At 38.2% G+C, this 19,716-nt stretch overlaps 1 protein-coding gene across 2 annotated transcripts in view; it reads left to right on the top strand.

Moving 5' to 3' along the window:
- The window catches only part of ASB7 (ankyrin repeat and SOCS box containing 7), a 51,431-nt gene that overhangs the window by 9,893 nt on the left and 21,822 nt on the right, over window positions 1-19,716 (top strand). The gene's annotated exons all lie outside the window — the stretch shown is intronic.

The raw sequence follows: 19,716 nt of genomic DNA, 5'->3' as shown, positions 1-19,716 counted from the left end.
CAAATTTCCCCTGTTGATAATTGCTCAAGCAGACAGACCTAGCACAGGTTCCTGTAAAATCATGGCCTTAATGATACCCTATCTTTTGAATTTGCCTCTTTTAAAAAAAATTTTAGATTCTTTCTTTTATGACTGTTTTAGAGCATTTACCTTTTCCAGAGTTGTTCACAGTTTCTAGGTATCCTACAAGAAGATTGGTTATCTGAGGTCTCATTTTGTATAAATGTATGCAGTTGGAAACTACATTTGACATTTTATGTTTTTGCTTCAAAAAACTGTCCATTCCCATAATTAATAATAACTAATAATTGTCCTAAACTTATTTACTTTTTTCTTCAGTTGAATTTCCATTTGCTTTATTTTCCTAAAGATGGATTATATCCATTTTATCATTTGTACCCGTATTATCTTTGTAAATTATGGTGTGAAGCAGCTCGGTTGGGACTCAGGTGCCACGTTTGCCATTCTAGGGCCTGAATTGGTCATTAACAGTCATTGACTTTCATTTATAAAGTATACTTTGTTACAGGACTAGACAAACTTACTCTCAAACTTACTCGAAGTACAGAAAATGTTAGAAGTCCCACAGCTCTCGTGAGGGTGGCATGAATTATGTGAAGTTAGAAATATGAAGGTTATACACAAGGACTTGTTGCAAGATGATGCTAAACCGGAGAGTGGGAGTCATCACACGTCCCAGGGACCCTGAAAGAGGAATTATGTCTCCAAAATAGTTGACTTGACAGGATCCAGCCATTTGCTGGCCTGTTCCTTCTTTGTAGCTGTCCTCCATCCCTCCCTGCCACTCTTGCTCATACCTCCTTTCACCTTAAAACTTGAAAACCTCAGTTCTGAAGTTAATGAAGGGGATATGTAAGAGAAATGCCAGGAGAAAGATCTGAAAGCACTGAAAGGTGGATCACAACACTTAAAATTCTGGCAGTACTTAGTAAAATTAAGACCAAGATCAGAGCTCACATTTTTTATTCCCGCTAGTCCTGTTACTTTCTGCTTCTGCTAGCTTTGCTTTTAAAAAATTAATTTTACAAAAAAGGTTTGATTGCTCCGGTAATAGATGAATTTGTCTCCTTGAAACAAATAAATTTTCAAATAAATTACAAATAAAGCCATAGTCCCCTTTGGCCAACTCCCAGTCTTTATCTGCCTACCCCTGCCCAGAAGTAACCTGAGTTTAATTTAGTCCTTGTCCTTCTACATCATTTCCTAATACTGTTACGTATACTCATAGAAAATATGTTATATTGTGTTGTGTGTGGCTTTAGAACATAAGTGATATACTGACCATATTATTCTGCAACTGTTGTTTTTTGCTCAACTATATAACGTAGTATTTTTTTAATATCAGGGGTTGGCACACTTTTTCTGTAAAAGGCCAGATAGTAAATATTTTCTGCTTTGCTGGCCCTACTATCTCTGTTGTAACTACTCAACTCTGCTTTTGTAGTGTGAAAGCAGCCATAGATAATGTACAAATGAATGAGTGTGGCTGTATGCTGATAAAACTTTATTTATAAAAACCAGTGGTGGGTCACATTTGGTGTTTGGGTCACAGTTTGCTGAACCCTATTCCCTCACCCCCCATCTGTGTGTGTGTGTGTGTGTGTATAGTCATGTGTTGTTTAACAATGGGAATACATTCTGAGAAATGCATCATTAGGTGATTTCGTCATTGTGCTACATCATAAAGTGTACTTACACAAACCTAGATGGTGTAGCCTACTACACACCTGGGCTATATGGTACCAATCTTATGGGACTGCTGTTGTATGTGTGGTCTGTTGTTAACTGAAATATTATGCTGCACATGACTATATATTTTTTTTACAGCTTTTATTGAAAAAGAATTCCCGTTACAATTAACACGTTCACCTTACAATTCACCCATTGAAAGTGTATAATTCACTTGCTTTTAGTATATTCATAGAGTTGGGCATCTATCACCACAACCAATTTTAGAAAGTTTTCATTACCCAAAAAAGAAACCCTGCATCTGTTCTGTATTAATACGTATAAATTTACTCTGTTCTTTTCAACTGCTGAATATAGTATTTATTAGTATGGGTATACTATCATTTGTTTAAACTGTACTTTCTTCTTTATCTTTAAGAATGGCTGAAATTTTCTCACTAGGAGATTTTACTTGTTGAGAAGGTAACACACACATATACGTGGTTAAAAACAAAATGAAAGGTGTTATGGGCTGTTCAGTGAGGGGAAGACATCTGCTCTTTAGCACCAGTCCCCTAGTCTCCTTCCCAGTGGCAATCGCTCTTCCTGGTTTCTTGTGTCCTTGCAGAGAGAGTCTGTGCATATAGGGGTGCATATTTTTCCATCTTCACCTTCTAGCTGTCTCCCCTTTTGTTAATAGGCTGTTCTACATCTTGATTTTTTCATCTAACAGTTTAGCTAAGTCATAGTTCCTTCTCACTATATGGCTGTATTTCACATTCCATTGTATGGATGTGATTGATTTAAACGTATCCCCTATTGTTTGACATTTTAATTTTTCATTTTTCTGCTTCTAGAAACAGTATTGCAGAGAATGTCCTTGACTGATCTTTTTAGATATGTGAGCTTATCTCTTGGATAATTCCTAGAAGTGCAATTGCCAAGTGAAAAGAATGTTACAGTTTTTTTTGGTGGATATTGACAAATTGTCCTCCCAAGAATGTTGTGATGGCTGTGTCCTTCCTGACCAGGTAGGGCAGTGTCGCGCTTGCCTTTGCAGGAGTGCATCATCAGATGGTTTGCTCTGCACCTGCGTGATTTACTAGCCTCTCGTTTTTTCCACAAATGACATACAAGTAAAACATAACATGGTAAGCCTGGGCTGCTTTGCTTGTCTTTTTCTTATTGACTTGTAGGAATTGTTTATATAGTCTCCTTTGTTAGTTTTATGTTGCAACAGTCTTCTCCTAGTTTGTAGCTTTTTCCACATTCTTGGTGTTGTGTTTGTTGTTCTTGGGCAGAAGTGTCCATTTTAATGTAGGTGAATTTTATTTTTCTTTTGCCTTATGGTTTGTGCTTTTTGTGTCTTGTACATCATTCCACAGGGTCATTACTAGCCTATATCTCCTTCTAAAAAGTTTTGTAAGGTCCAGCCCAGTGGCGCAGCAGTTAAGTTCGCACATTCTGCTTCGGTGGCCCAGGGTTCGCCAGTTTGGATCCCGGGTGCCGACCTGTGCACCGCTTTGTCAAGCCACGCTGTGGCAGGCGTCCCATGTATAAAATAGAGGAAGATGGTCACAGATGTTAGCTCAGGGCCAACCTTTCTCAGCAATAAGAGGAGGATTGGCAGCAGATGTTAGCTCAGGGCCAATCTTCCTCAAAAAGAAAAAGTTTTGTGGCATTTAGGTCTTCACTCTATCCAGAGTTGATTTTGGTATATAAGATGAGGTGCTCAGGTACAATTCCTTATTTTTTCCCCATAAAGTTAGCCTGAATTGTCTCTTATTCCTCATTGCTGCGTCCTGCCAGCTCAGATATAAAGTTTTCGTGTATGTCTGGTTCCATTAGTTCTGTTTGTTGGTGTATCCCTGCGTCAGTATAATGCTGTCATAATTACTATTGCTCTTTAATAAGTTTTGACGTCTCAGGGGGCAAATCTCCTCTTCTTGTTCTGTAAGAATGTTATTCTTAGCCCTTTACGTTTCCATATAAAATTTTAAAACAACAAAATTAAATATTTTGGAGAAGCCCTTCATTTGTTCTTGTACAGCACTTTTTGCTTGCTCCTATTACCCAAGTAGAATAAGAGATTTAGGGAGTATTTTTTTCTAGCATATCATGCATCGAATTGAAAATGTTAGCAGGAGAGGGAACCTTCTCCTTCCCCTCCCCTTGGCCACATATGATGCTTAGACATGCTTTGTATTTAGTGTAGGCCTGGCTTCTGATGTCTAGACCAGTGTTCCCAGCTGCTTGCTCAGCCTCTCCAGACTCGGGGCTCACAGCACAGCACAAGCTGCTGCTCCAGCCATGCTGTTTTGCAGTAAATGGCACCACAGCCTATGACTGCTATGCCAGAAATCTAGAAACCATCTTTGACTTTCTTCCTCCTGAATAGTTGTCAAATCTTTTCACTTCTTTTCTTTGGAAGCACTGCCACACCTTTGGGCAAGGAAATGTCGTTCCTCACCAAAACTGTTACAATGGTCTCCTTCATTTCTGCTTCCAGTCTCGGCCCCTCCCAGCTAGTCTCCAAATAGTGTCATCTGTTAAAAGTGAGAATTAAAATAATTCCTTTTACAATCCATCAGTGCTTTCCCATTTCTCTTAGCGTGGTAGTCAAAGTCTTTATGTGACCTGCGTGACTCTGCAATGTCTGCCTCCTTTACAATATCTTTGCAGTTGCATCTTCGACCTGCAGCCCCTCTGTGTTCTTTCAGATTCACTGAGCTCAGAGGCTTTTGCCCGGGACATGCCGGGGTCACTCTGTGCTCCCCCCACTGCTGTCACCCTTACCTTGCTCAGGCCTACCTCTCGCCAACTCTCCCTTACCACTTTCTCAGGGAACTCTTCTCTTACCATCCAGACATGGTCAGATCCCTCCATTGTATGATATTAGTGTTCTCTGTGTTTTTGTTGTAGCTCCTATCACAAGCATAATGAATTATTTTTGTAGTACTAGAGGGATACCTTGTTTTATCGCACTTCTCAGATACTGTTTTTTTTTTTTACAAATTGAAAGTTTATGACAACTCTGCGTCTAGCAAGTCTGTCAGTGCCATTTTTCTGACAGCATTTGCTCACTTTGTGTCTCTGTGTCACATTTTGGTAATTCTCTCAGTATTTCAAACTTTTTCATCATTATTGTATTTGTTATGGTGATCTCTGTTCAGTGATCTCTGATGCTACCATTGTAATTGTTCTGGGGCTCCACAAACTGCGCCCATGTGGGATGGCGAATTTGATAGATAAATGTTTTGTGTTCTGACTGCTCCACCAGCCAGCTGTTCCCCCATCTCTCTCCCTCTCCTTGGGCCTCCCTATTCCCTGAGACACAACGATATTGAAATTAGGCCAATTAACCCTAAAATAGCCTCTAAGTGTTCAACTGAAAGGGAGAGTCATGTCTCTCACTTTAAATCATAAAGCTAGAAATGATTAAGCTTAGTGAGGAGGGCATGTTGAAAGCTGAAATAAGCCCAAAGCTAGGCTTCTTGCACCAGTTAGCCAAGCTGTGGATGCAAAGGAAAAGTTCTTGGAGGAAGTTAAAAGTGCTGCTCCAGTAAACACACAAATGATAAGAAAGCGAAACAGCCTTATTGCTGATAGGGAGAAAGTTTTAGTGGTCTAGATAGAAGATCAAACCAGCCAAAACATATCCTTAAGCCAAAGCCTAATCCAGAGCAAGGCCTTCACTCTCTTCGATTTTATGAAGACAGAGAGAGGGGAGGAAGCTGCAGAGGAAAAGTTGGAAGCTTTTGAAGTTTATGAGGTTTAAGGAAAGAAGCTGTCTCCTTAATATAAAAGTGCCGGGTGAAGCGGCAAGTGCTGATGTAGAAGCTGCAGCAAGTTCTCCAGAAGGTCTGATGAAGATAATTAATCAAGGTGGCTACACTGAACAATAGAGTTTCAATGTAGATGAAACAGCCTTATATTGGAAGAAGATACCATCTAGGGCTTTCGTAGCTAGAGAGTAGTCAGTGCTTGCCTTCAACTGCCTTCAAAGCTTCAAAGGACAGGCTGACTCTTGTTAGCAGCTAATATAACTGATGAAGTTGAAGTTGAAGCCAATGCTTATTTACTATTCTGAAAATCCTAGGGCCCTTCAGAATTATGCAAAATCTGCTCTACCTGTGCTCTATAAATGGAACAACAAAGCCTGTATGACAGCACATCTGTTTACAACGTGGTTTACTCAATATTTTAAGCCCGCTGTTGAATCCTACTGCTCAGAAAAAAAGATTCTTTTCAAAATATTGCTGCTCATTGATAGTGCACCTGGTCACAGTGCACCTCAGGCAAGAGCCCTGATGGAGATATACAATAAGATTAATGTTTTATGCCTGCTAACACAACATCCGTTCTGCAGCCCGTGGATTAAGGAGTAATTTTGACTTTCAAGTCTTAATATTTAAGAAATACATTTCATAAGGTGGTAGCTTCCCTGGATAGTGATTCCTCTCATAGATCTGTGCTAAGTAAATTGGAAACCTTCTGGAAAGGATCCATCATTCAAGATGCCATTAAGAACATCCACGATTCATGGGAAGAAGTCAAAATATCAACACTAATGGGAGTTTGGAAGAAGCTGATTCCACTCCTCATGGATGACTTTGAGGGGTTCAAGACTTCAGTGGAGGAAGTACCTGCAGATGTGGAAATAGCGAAAAACCTGGAATTAGAAGTGGAGCATGAAGATGTGACTGAATTGCAGCCATCTCATGGTAAAACTTGAACATATGACAAGTTGCTTCTTATTGATGAGCAGAGAAAGTGGTTTATTGAGATGGCATGTAGTCCTGTTGAAGATGCTTTTAAGATTGTTGAAATTACAACAAAAACTTAGAATATTACATAAACTTAGTTGATAAAGCAGCGCCAGTGTTTGAGAGGATTTTGACAGAAGTTCTACTGTGGGTAAAATGCTATCAAACAGCATCACATGCTACAGAGAAATTGTTCATTAAAGGAAGAGTCCATTGACGCAGCAAACTTCATTGTTGTCTTATTTTAAGAAATTGTCACAGCCACCCCAGCCTTCAGCAACCACCACCGTGATCAGTCAGCAGCCATCAACATTGAGGCAAGACCCTCCACCAGGAAAAGGATTACCACTCACTGATGGCTCAGATGATGGTTAGCATTTTTTTATCAACAGTGTATTTTTTAATTAAGGTATGTACATTGTTTCTTTAGACATAATGCTATTGTATACTTAATAGACTACAGTATGGTCTAAACATAACTTTTATATGCACTGGGAAACCGAAAAATTCTTGTGACTTGCTTTGTTCTATTATTTGCTTTATTTTGGTGGTCTGGAACCGAACACGCAGTATCTCTGACGTATGCTTGTATGCTATTCAATGTCTGTATCTCCAGTCAGTCTGAAGTTTCATAAAGGTAGAACCCATATCTGTTTTTTCCTCAATGAGAAAGAGAGAAGAAAGAAACACCAGTTACCTTAGATAATTCTTCCCTAGACTTGCAGATTAAAACTGATCTTTCCTTTTATTTAAAAATTTTGATTGAAAATGGGCCAGTCACATGGTGGGATTAAAAAAGTACCTGAATTAATCATATCTGCTCTTTTCCTAAAACCACAGTTTCTTTAAAGCTTGTAAAGTTCTGGTCACATTGGCTCCCTTCTGTTACTAAGCATATATTGTGATGGACATTAAAGTGAAATGAAGTCAAAGATTCAAATATGAGAAAGTGAACAAAATAACCTATGTGAAACAAGGATTCACTTCTCTCTTGCTCCTCCACCCCTCGCTCTGTTGTGCTTGTGTGCATGAGAGAGAGAGAGAATTCACATAGATATTCATATAGATAGATAGATAAGGTAGCCAGTTGGTCCTCTATAAATCGCTTATTCATGTATTTTTTCAGCAAATATTTATTGAGCACCTAACACGTACCAGGCTCTGGGCCAGGCACTGAGATGGAGAAATGAGCAACCCTTGTACTAGCCTTGTGGCACTAGTGGGTGGATAGATTTATAGCCAGCATTTATTGAGCAGTAAGTATAAGCCCAATTCCAACACCCCAACCCTGTCTCACCTTTCACGATCTCAATTCAAACCATGCTTTCTCTAGTAAGCGTTCCTTGGCACTCCTTCCACCTCTACCCCAACAACAGTGGGGAGCTTTTATACACAAAACTTAGCTCACTCTGTCGGAACTGCATTGTTTTCTTACAGACCATGCAGAATCATGGTTAAGACAATGGGCTTAAATCCTAGCTCCAGTATCTGTAAGGTAACTGACCCCACTTACCATTCTGTGGCTCAGTTTCCTTAGTGGAGAAAACTGCTTACTCTCATGGAACTCTTGTGAAGGATGGAGGTGTGGGATTATTCCAAACACATAGGACACTGAGTGTGAAGGGTTGACGAAGAAAAGGAGCATGTTTGGTTTGGGGAACTGAAAAAAATTCAGTATGATTGGAGCATATTCACTTATTTATTCTAGGGACAATGGTGAGCCATTTGACAGAGAGGAGGGGGAGAAACAGACCGTGTTTTAGAAAGTTTACTGGTTATAGCATGTGAACTTACTGAAAGGGCCCAAGGCCTCAAGCAAGAAGAGCAGGTGGTGCCTGCTGCCTGGTCACAATGGCAGTCTCATCTTCGGGCAGTCCACCCTGAGCTCAGTATTTACTGAGCACCCACTATGTGCCAGGCACTGTGTCCAGTGCTGGGAGTACAGGAACAAGGTCAAGTCCCCGCTGTCACGGCGCTTAGATTTCCAAGTGGGGAGAATAGTAAGATATATGCTGTCAGGTGGTGATCAGCACTGTGAAGAAAAATGAAGAGATAAAGAGGGACAGGATTCTGTTTTAAATATGGTATTCAGGGAAGGCCTTTAATGTGACATGTGAGCTGAGCTCTGAAGGAAATGAAGACCAAACCATATGAATATCTGGAGAACAGTGTTAAAGGTGAAGGGAACAGCAAGTGCCACAAAAACCCTGGAATAGAACCTGCTTAGCACTTTCAGTAAACAGCCAGGAAGACGATGATTGGAGCAGAATGATGAGGGAGGGGCAAATGGGGTGTAAGAGAGAGTCAGCTGATGCTTGAAGGCTCTAGAAAGACTTTGGACTTTGTTCTGAGTGAGAATAGGAAGCCATTTAATTCTCAACTGAAGAATGATAGAAACTTACTTAAGGGCTCACTCTGGCTACCCTGAGGAAGAGAGATTGTAGAGGAGGAAAGGAGAAATGGGAAGACCTGTCAGAAAACTTGGAAGCAGTTCAGACAAGAGATGCTGGTGGTTCAGTCTAGATGATAGCAGTGAATGTGTTGAGAAATAGTCAGATTCTGGGTATACCTTGAAGGTGGAGCCAACAGGGTTTGCTAATAGATTGGATATGAAGTAAGAGTGAAAGAAATCAGGAATAACTGAGGTTTGCAGCCTAAGGAACAGGAAGAAAAGAGTTGCCATTTATCAAATGAGCAGGGGAAAATTAGCTAAAGGCAGTGTTTTTCTTGTTTTTTTTTTGGTTTTTTTAGCTCAGGAAGATTTGCCCTGAGCTAACATCTGTTGCCAATCTTCCTCTTTTTTCGCTTGAGGAAGATTTGCCCTGAGCTAACATCTGTTGCCAATCTTCCTCTTTTTTTGCTTGAGAAAGATCAGCCCTGAGCTAAAATTGGTGCCAGTCTTCCTCCACTTCATATGTGGGTCGCCACCACAGCATGGCTGATGAGTGGTGTAGGTCATGTCTGGGGTCCAAACCCAGCCCACTGAAGCTGAGTGCGCTGAACTTAAGCACTACACCATGGGGCCAGTCCCCAAATACAGTTTTTAAAAGATGGGGCGTAGGTAGTATAAGCCACTTATCCAACTAAAAATTCTTTATCTCAGGTATATTAAAGGATTGGATCTTACCACTGTTAAATCTATAGACCTGTGCTGTAAAACCACTGAAGATTGATCACACAGAGCTCATGAAACTCAGAGCTAAGAGGCTGCCTGTGACTGTGCTATGGTCCCACAGGGGAAACCTGATTGGGGAACAGCTGTGTGAGGCCATAGTTGCTGCTACTCTGGGAGAAACCCAGTTTCACTGAGAAAATGGGCAAGTTTGAGTTGGATAACTGTATTCCAAAAGGAACAAAAGCAAGCCTCTCTTCCTAGTTTAATCTAAACACGTGCTGTCGATAGTACATGTGGCTACTTACATTTAAATTAAAAAAATTCAGTTCACAGTCACACCAGCCATGTTTCAAGTGCTCAGTAGCCACATGTGACTACTGGCTGCCGTATTAGACATCGCAGATATAAAACATTGGTCTGTGCTGATAAATGATATTTTGCTGCGTTACTTTCAAACATCCTAGTCAAAATGATGAACACTTAAGGGTTTCATAATGTCCAAAGATATTAGTTTCTAAACACAAATGTGATTCATGTAATAGTACCCCTGTACAAATCCTGGTAATGTTTCTGACCAGGTTAGTGTGCTATTCGAGTTACGGGAAGAGTCTCTATTATCAGAGTGGGAATTCTAAGAACTCATTATTATTATTATTATCTTCATTTTCTCACTTTGAATCTTCCTAAAAATTCTAAGACCATGTTGGACATTTCAAGAAAGTAACATGAAGAGACCATATCTTAGTTAGTGCATATTTATCTTCAGATTCAGTGTCTGTGCAAACTGACCTGAAGGGCAGTCAGCTGAAGCTCTAGAGGTTAAGTCTATAAAGCAAATCCCCAGAAGAACCTGAGCAAAACATCTCAGGTGTCCTCTTGATACTGTGGGTAAAGTCTTCTTGGTGAAACACAGAAAAATAAGTAAGAGAGATAAGGGAGTAATCAAAGAATCCATAGCAGAATGGTAAGAAATTATTTTTAGCTTTTCAGAAATGAAAGATTTTGTAAGTGGTAATCCCAAATATGATAAAACAGGGACATTGACTGGAGGAATTTTTAAAAAACACTTGTGGAAGCAGCTTAGTAAGTAGTATATATTAGACCCTTAGAAATGGAAGATCTTTTCACCCAGTAAGTTCACTTGTGTTAATTTATTCCAAGGAAGCAGTCTTAAATGCAGGAATTTTTTTTTTGTATGAAAATCTCACCTCTCATTATATATATATTTAAAATGGAGGCATTCTCAGTGCCCAAATCTAGAGAAAAAGTTAAGTAACTAGACTATGATTATGATCATGTATAATCTTAAAAGATGTATAGAAGCTGAAAGTCTGTGATCAGTGTTGACAGTAGTTATTAGGAGATGCTGTTTTTTGCCTTGCTACTTTTCTAAATTTTTGATTTTTCATTAATGAAAAAGTATATTGGGGGGACATCCTGTTTGGAAACATTGTACCATCTGACTTTCCAACTCTTGATTCTGTAGCACTTTTTTTTTTTTGAGGAAGATTAGCCCTGAGATAACATCTGCTGCCAATCCTCCTCTTTTTGCTGAGGAAGACTGGCTCTAAGCTAAGATCCATGGCCATCTTCCTCTACTTTTTATGTAGGATGTCTGCCACAGCATGGCTTGACAAGCGGTGTATAGGTCCACACCCAGGATCCGAACTGGCAAACCCTGGGCTGCTGAAGTGGAACATGTGAACTTAACTGCTGTGCCACTGGGCTGGCCCCCCAACTCTTGATTCTGTGGTGAATTATTAGCAACAGTTTAGGTGTTTGTCTAGATTTTCTGCCTCCCTCGCTGTTGCTCTTCTTTCCTGTGTTAATACTTAGGACACACTGCCTAAGTGTTTTATAGACCTCCAGGTGTGCCTGTGCCTGTGCCACTTAGCTAATTGCTTTCAGTGCTTTCCAAAACTTTTAAAAAGAGTAATCACATGTAGAGTGGACTAGGGTACAGTGCTTATACATATATTTTGCACACTTTGACTTTCCTGCTTTTAGGGTTTTGTAACGTCCAAAAGTATTTGAGTTTCTAAACACAAATGGAATACACATAATAGTACCTTTGTACAAGTCCTGGTAATGTTTTTGACCAGGTTAGTGTGTATATTCCAACCCTTACGGTGATCAGTAAAAAGAAATAATGCAAAGAAGTACAGCTAGTAAGTCAATAGAGTGATATGGAATGCTAAAAATGTTCCAATAGAACAACCACAAAGCAGTAAAGGGAAGAAGAGGAATGATAGAGGAGACAAGTGAAAGACAAATAGTAAAATGGTAAATCTAAACTGCCAATAATTACATTAAACTTTAATGGATTAAACACTCCAATTAAAAGCTAGAAATTGTCAGAAAGGATAAGTAGGGGCTGGCCTGGTGGCATAGTGGTTAACTTTTTGTGTTCCGCTTCAGCGGCCCAGGGTTTATGGGTTTGGATCCTGGGCGTGGACCTAGCTCCATTAGTCAAGCCATGCTGTGGTGGCGTCCCACATATAACAGAGGAAGATTGGCACAGATGTTAGCTCAGCAACAATCTTCCTCAAGGAAAAAGAGGAAGATTGGCAACAGATGTCAGCTCAGGGCTTATCTTCCTCACACAAAAAAACAAAAAGGGTAAGTAGACAACTCAATTATATGCTGCCTACAAGAGATACACTTTATATTTAAAAATACAGATAGGTTGAAAGTAAATGAATGGATAAAGATGTACCATGCAAATGTAAGCATGTGAAGGCTGGAGTGGCTATATTAATATCATATAAAATAGATTTCAAGACATAAGCTATTACCAGAACCAAAGAGAGATTTTGCACAATGACAAATGGGACAGTTCTTTAGGAGGAATAACTACCGTAAAATGTGCACACACCTGGTAAGAGAGCTTCAAAATACATGAGGCAAAAAGTTTACATAGGGAGAAATGGACAGTTTCACAATTATAGATGGAGATTTTAACACCTCTCAGTAAATGATAGAACAACTAGATAAATCAGTAACTAGAGAAAACCTGAAAAACATTATTAACCACATTGACCTAATTGATATTTTTGAAAATTGCACCCAACACCTTCAGAATATACATTCTTTTTTGTGTGCATGATATGGACATCAGGTTAAACCATATGCTGACAATAAAGTAAGTCGCAGTAGATTTAAAAGACTGAAATCATAAGAGTATGTTCTCTGACTGCAGTGGAATTTTATTAGAAATCAACAACAATAAGATATGTAGGAAAGCCTCAGTTATTTGGAAACTAAACTCTTTTGAACTGAATGATAATGAAAATACAGTGTATCACAATTTGTGGGACGTACTAGAGCAGTGCTTAGTGAGAATTTTATAGCTTTAAATGCTTATAGTAGAAAAGAGTGATCTCAAATCAGTTATTTAAGTTTTTACCTTAAGAAACTTGAGAAAGGAGAAAAAATTGAAACCAAAATGGCTGCTCTCATCTATCCTCTCACCCCCCAACAATCTCTTTAGCACATTATCATGAGGGCTGGCAGCCTTCTTGCTGCCAGAGAGGGCTGACTTGATTTTGGAGCTCAGTGGAAATGCCCCATGCCTGGAGCATTGTTGAAAAGAACTGTGGGCTTGATCTAGTTAGCAAATGATCTGGAAATGCCAACAACACAGCTGCCTGAGCCTGTGATTCTGGTTTGTGGCAAGCAGCAGAGTAGCCTCACATTCAGTGGCAGACCTGGTAAATGAGACAGCCATGTGGGCTTTGATATGCTTCTCCGTATTCCTGGGAATCTGGGAGGTTGCATACCTGCTTAAGAGAGGATCCCAGTTATGTACTCATTCCTAGCTGAACATGGGGCCAGAAAATGAGAGCTGGGGCACACTTATAGATTACCTAATTATTGAATGTGTGCCCCAACCTATAAACATATCCCTTTGGCAAAGGGAGGAAGCTTACAGGCTGAAGATGCCTAAGCACCACTTCTGACCAGTCATTGGCCAAACATAAGTTATTTTCACCAAATGTGTTCTTCCTAGGAGCAGCTCCAATAATGATAACAACAACAATAGAGCAGAGACATAAGCAGATGCATACTGTTTGGGAGACAGACTATATAGAGTTGGTCTAAGCAATTCACTGAAACAAACAGCAATAGCAACGCACCTGGGACGGGTGAGGATCAGAATCCAGGGTTGCTACAATGTAGTCTAAAACTGAGACATGCTAAGAAACAGGAACTTACAGCTCATATACAGCAAATATAACCAGAAGGTGTCTCTGAGGAGGCCCAGAACTTAAACTCAGTTAACAAAATTTTAGAGCAGCTATTATAAATGTGTTCAAAGAACTAAGGAAACCATGGTCAGAGGGTTAAAGGAGAATATGACAGTGACTCATCAAGTAGAGACTACCAATAAAGAGATAGAATTTATATATATATCCCCAAAAAGAAATTCTAGAGTTGAAAAGTACAATAACTAAAAGGAAGAAGTCGCTACAGAGCTTAATAGCAGATTTGAGCTAGTGGAAGAAGGAATCACTGACCTTAAAAATTGATCAATAGACATTATTCAGTCTGAGGAACATATAGAAAAAAGAATTTAAAAAAACATAAGCAGAGCCCCGTAGAGCAGTAGGACACTATCAGAATACCAACATATGTGGGAGGCATAATTGGAGTGCCGGAAAAGAGAGGGGAGAGAAGAAGGGGCAGAAAAAATATTTGAAGAAATAATGGCCAAAAACTTCCTACATCTGATGAAAATGATTAAGCTACACATCTGAGAATCTCAGTGAACTCCCAGTAGGATAAACTCATCTAGACATATAATAGTCAAAATGTGGAAAGCCTAAAACAAAGAAAACCTTGAAAGTACCTAGAGAAGTGATTCATTACAGAATCCTCCATCAGATGAACAGCTGATTTCTCATGAGAAACAAAGGCTGGAATGCAGTGGAATGACCTACTCTAATTGCTGAAAACAACTGTCAACCAAGAATCTTATATCCAGCTAAACTGTCCTTCAAAAAATGTTAGTGAAATAAGGATGTCCCCAGATAAATGAAGAAAATTTGTTGCTCTCAGACCTGCCTTACAAGAAGTACTGAAAGAAGTCCTTCAGGCTGAAAGAAAAAGGCTGCATATAATTGAAATTCACACACAAAATAAAGATCACTGGTAAAGGTAATTATGCAAGTAAATATAAAAAACAGTGTATTTGTTTTCTGTTGCTGTGTAACAAATTGTACAAACATATAGCTTAAGACATCATAGATTTGTTACCTCACAGTTTTAAGTTGTTGGCCAGACTGTTCTCAGGCTTGACCGGAGAAGAGCCCACTTCCAAGCTCACTCAGGTTGTTGGCAGATTAGTTTCCTTGTGCTTGTAGGACTGAGGGCCTCAGCCTTTTACTGGCTGGTGACTGGAGCTTGACTGTGGTTCCTGAAGATAACCTGCAGATTCTTGTCCTGTGGACTTTCCCGTCATGGCTGCTTACCTCATCAAGGCAGCAAGCAGAGTCTCTATAGTTTGTCTCATAGCAAGATGGAGCCTCATATAGCATAACATAATCACAGTAGTGACATTCCATCACCTTTGAGAGATTCTGTTAGTTAGAAGGAAGTCACAGGTCCCACTTACACTCAGAAAGGAGGATTACACAAAGACTTGAACATCAAGAGGCAGGGATTATGAGAGGGGCCTCCTTAGAACCATTCTGCAATAGACAGTATAAATATATTTTCCCTGCTTGTCATCTCTTAAAAGACGACAACATAAAACTAATTATAAAACTGTTATTGAGCTTTTAACATAAAGATGTAATAGATATGACAATAGTAGCACAAAAGAAGGGAGAGGAAAGGAGACTGTATATGGAAACAGTTTTTATATACTGCTAGAATAAACCCAAAGTTAAAATAGGGATGAAATAAGAAGAAGAAAAGAAATCAATGAAATTGGAAATGGGGAAATGAAACCAGAAAGCAAAAGCTGCTTTTCAAAGAGATCAATAAAAGTGATAAATCCAGCTAAACTGATGAAGAAAATGAGAAAAAACACAAAACTAGTAATCAAGTATGGAAAAACTTCTCACTACAGATGCTACAGACATTAAGAGGATAATAGGAATATAATAAACACCTTTATGACATTTAGAAGAATTGGACAGATTCCTTGAAAGACACAAATTGCCAAAACTGACCCAAGAAAAAAATAGAACAATTTATTAGCCCCATATCTATCCAAGAAATTTAGTTCATAATTAAAACTTTCCACTAAGAAAACTTTAGGCCCAGCTGGCTTCTCTGTTGAATTATTTCAGATATTAAAGAAATAATAACAATACTACCCAAATTCTTAGAGAAGGTAGAGGAGGGAACAATTCCAAACTTACTGTATGAGGCTTGTAGTGCCCTGATACAAAACGGAATCAAGACTTTGCAAGAAATGAAAACTATAGACTAGTATCCTTCATGACAATAGATACAAAAGTCCTTAACAAATACTAGCAGATCCAATCCATCAGTATATACAAAAGAGTGTTACATCATCGCCAAGTAGCATTTATCCGAGGAATGCAAGTTTTGTTTAACATCTGAAAACCAATATGGTAATTTCCCATATTAATAAAACAAAAGTAAATACCAAATGATTATTTCAATAGATGGAAAAAATGCATGGGATAATGTAAAATAACCACTCGTCCTGAAGACTCAGCAAACCAGAAGCAGAAGGTGACTTCTGAAACCTAAGGAAGGGCAGCTGTGAAAAACTGCCACTTACGTCGCAGTAGATGGTGAACTGCTGAATGCTTTCCCTCTAAGACAGGAACAAGTCAAGGGTATCTGCTTTTACCACTTTTGTTCGATGTTCTATTGTAGACTCTAGCTGTTGGAATAAGGGAAGAACAACAAAGAAGAGTCCTATGGATTGGAAAGGAAGAAGTAAAACCGTCTTTATTTGTAGGGAACATAATAGTGTATGTAGAAAACTGTACGAAATCTGCAAAAATGTACTAGAACTAAAAAGTCAATTTAGCTAGATTACAGAATACACAGATCAATATACAAAAATCAGTTTTATTTCTCTATACCAGCAGTTAACATATTGAAAATGAAATTTAAAAACAATTCATTATAAGAGCAACAAAACTTAAAATATTTAGTAATAAGTTTAATGAAAGAAGTTCAAGGCTTGTACACTGAAAACTATAAAACATGGGTGAGGAAAATTAGTGAAGACCTAAACAAAATAGATATTGCATATTCATGGCTTCAAAGAATTGATGTTATTTAGATTGTTTTGGAGAGCTTTGCATTTTTAGAGTCGGTATAGTTATAGTCAGAATTCCAGCAGGCTTGTTTGAAGACGTTGACAAGTTGATTCTAAAATTTATTGGCCAAAACAGCTTTAAAAAAGGTTGAGGGCATAGTGACCTGCTGTCAAAACTTGCTGTGAAGCTCCAGTAATCAAGACAATCTGGGCTTGGTGCGTGGATAGACTTTTAGATCAATGGAACACAATAGAGTTCAGAAATAGAGCCACACTTGAGTGGTAAATTAGTTTTTGACAAAGACACCAGGATAAATCATTGGGGAAAAGATAGTCTTTTCAACAAACTGTGCTGGAATAACTGGATATCTATATGGAAAATAGTGAGGCTTGATCTGACCTCACTCTACACAAAAATCAGCTAGCAATGGATCATTGCCCTAAGCATAAGAGTTAAAAGTATAAAACTTCTAGAAGAAAACAGAGGAAATCCATGTGACATTGTGTTGGGCAAAGATTTCTTAAACAGGACATAAAAAGCACAAAACAAAAGAATGACAGTTGACTTCATCAAAATTAAAAACTTTTGTTCTTAAAGACTCAGTATGAAAATGAAAAGGCAAGAACAGACTAGGAGAAAATATTTACAAAGCATATCTGTCAAAGGGCATATATACACAATTAAGTTGTAAACTCAATAATGAGAAAAACAGCCCAATAAAAATAAGTAAATGAGTTGAACAGACACTTTACAAAAGTACATAAATAAGCCAGGTATCACTAGTCATCATGGAAATGTACATTAAAACCCCAATAAGTTACTACTTTACACTTTCTACAATAGGTAAAGTTAAAATTACTAATGATGGCAAGTATTAGTGAAGATGTAGAACAGTGGGACTCTCATAGATTGCTGGTGAAAATGTAATACTATATAGCTACTTTGAAAAATAGTTTGGCAATTTCTTAGGAAGTTAAATGTACATTTAATGTGTGGCCCAGCAGTTCTCTCCTAGGTATTTACCCACGTGAAATGGAAATATATATATCCACATACAGACTTGTGTATGAATGTTCACGGTAGCCTTATTCATAGTAGCCTCAAACTGCAAATAACCCAATTGTCCATCTGCTGGTGAATAGATAATTGTATTTGCATATTATGGAGTACTATTCAGCAATACAAAGGAATGAACTTTTGATACAACAACAACATGGTTGAGTTTCAAAAACATCACACTAAGTGGAATAAGTCAAACACAAAAGTCTGCATACTATATGATTCCATTCACATGAAATTCTAGAAAGGCAAAACTTTGGTGCTTGCCTGAGGCCCAGCATCAGGTCATGGAATTAACTGTAAAGAGGTAGGAAGGAACATTTTGAGATGGTGGAAATATCTTGATTGTTGTGATGGTTACATGACTCTATACAATTTGTCAAAGTTCATCAACCTGTACACTTAAAATGGGTGGATTTTATTGTACCTCAATAAAGATGTTGGAAAAAAAGAAACCATATTGTTAGGGAATGTTTATTTACTTTTATTGATAAATTCAAATCTTTCAATATATTTAAATGGTTTTCTTCAGACTATGCTACAAGTTGTTTAAAATAGGTTGCGCCTGGAAAAAGAAATGTTTCTGTGGGGACAAAGTAGAAGGTTGGTGGGGCTGCCATCTTAGTGTTCAGGGAAGGCGTTTCTGATGAAGGGACATTTGAGCAGATATGCATGAAGTGAGTTCAGTTCAAAATTTTCTTTGTATGTGCCTTGCACATTTCTTACTAAATTTGTATTTATGTTTTTTATAGTTACTCTTGCTGTTACAAGTGAGATCTTTTTCTTATCTTATTACATTGGCTAATAATAATCCTTAAATTAATTTTTATTTGTATTTTCATTTGTCTTAGATCTCCCATTTGTTCATTCCTCACAGATAGTAACTATACAGATTTTATGCGTTGTTACCCTAAAGCTCTTGGTTCTGTGCTATGTTTCTAGTGTGTGCTCAGACATTGTGTTTTAATGGTTTTTACTGAGACTAAGCAGATCATTGCTATGATTTGTTAATCTTTGTTTTTTCTAGCTCAGCATAGCACCAAAATGTAAGTAGAATCTAAAAAAGACCTAAAGTGAAAAACCAAAGATGCAAGTCCAATTTCATGTAACATGATTTTAATTTTACTGTCAATTAGCGCAACTATAGGATGCACATAGGAATGTTGGCTGGCACATTTAAAGGCACCCCTGGTGTATGAAAGGTGGAAGAAGTGAAAGAAGGTATTCTTAAATTTCACTAGCAGATTAAGAGAGAATGTCTGGAAGCGGTTGATTAGTCAGGTATAGATTAGAAATGGACATCTTGGCAAGATTTACTGTTTGATTTGAATGGAAGGAGTTCTTTTAGATTTCTTGCCTGTCTGCACTTAGTGTCCTTTAGGTAAGTGAGGTATCCGAAACAGACTTGAGGGCTCAGTGTCCTGTCGAATGGAAACATTAGTAGCTCATGTTCATGCTTTACCAGTAGATGGCAGCAAAGTGCTTTGTTAAAATGTCCTTACCTTCATTTTTTTTTTAACTCACATAGTAAATAGGTACTGTATATTTTTCTTTTAGTGAAGACCAAGGCAGGTATGATACCCTTATTTTCTTTAAATGGATAAAAGTAATATTACTATTGTGTACTCTCAATTTATATTAAATCATTTTATAAATCCAACTGATATAGCTTACTTTAAAAATGTTATTTCTTATAGGGTTCCTTAGCAACTACTTAACTGAAAGTTTTGTTCTCCATAGTATTATTATTTTACAGGTAGTGTTTTGCCTCAGATTTTTCTAAGAAACCTAGCTGTCATAATATATTTTAGAACTAAGTAACATTTTACTAAACAGTACA

This window comes from Equus quagga, chromosome 2 (assembly GCF_021613505.1).
Source record: "Equus quagga isolate Etosha38 chromosome 2, UCLA_HA_Equagga_1.0, whole genome shotgun sequence".
Classification (NCBI taxonomy): domain Eukaryota; kingdom Metazoa; phylum Chordata; class Mammalia; order Perissodactyla; family Equidae; genus Equus; species Equus quagga.
The sequence above is the reverse complement of the archived record's forward strand: the minus strand, read 5'-3'. Positions and strand labels throughout refer to the sequence as shown.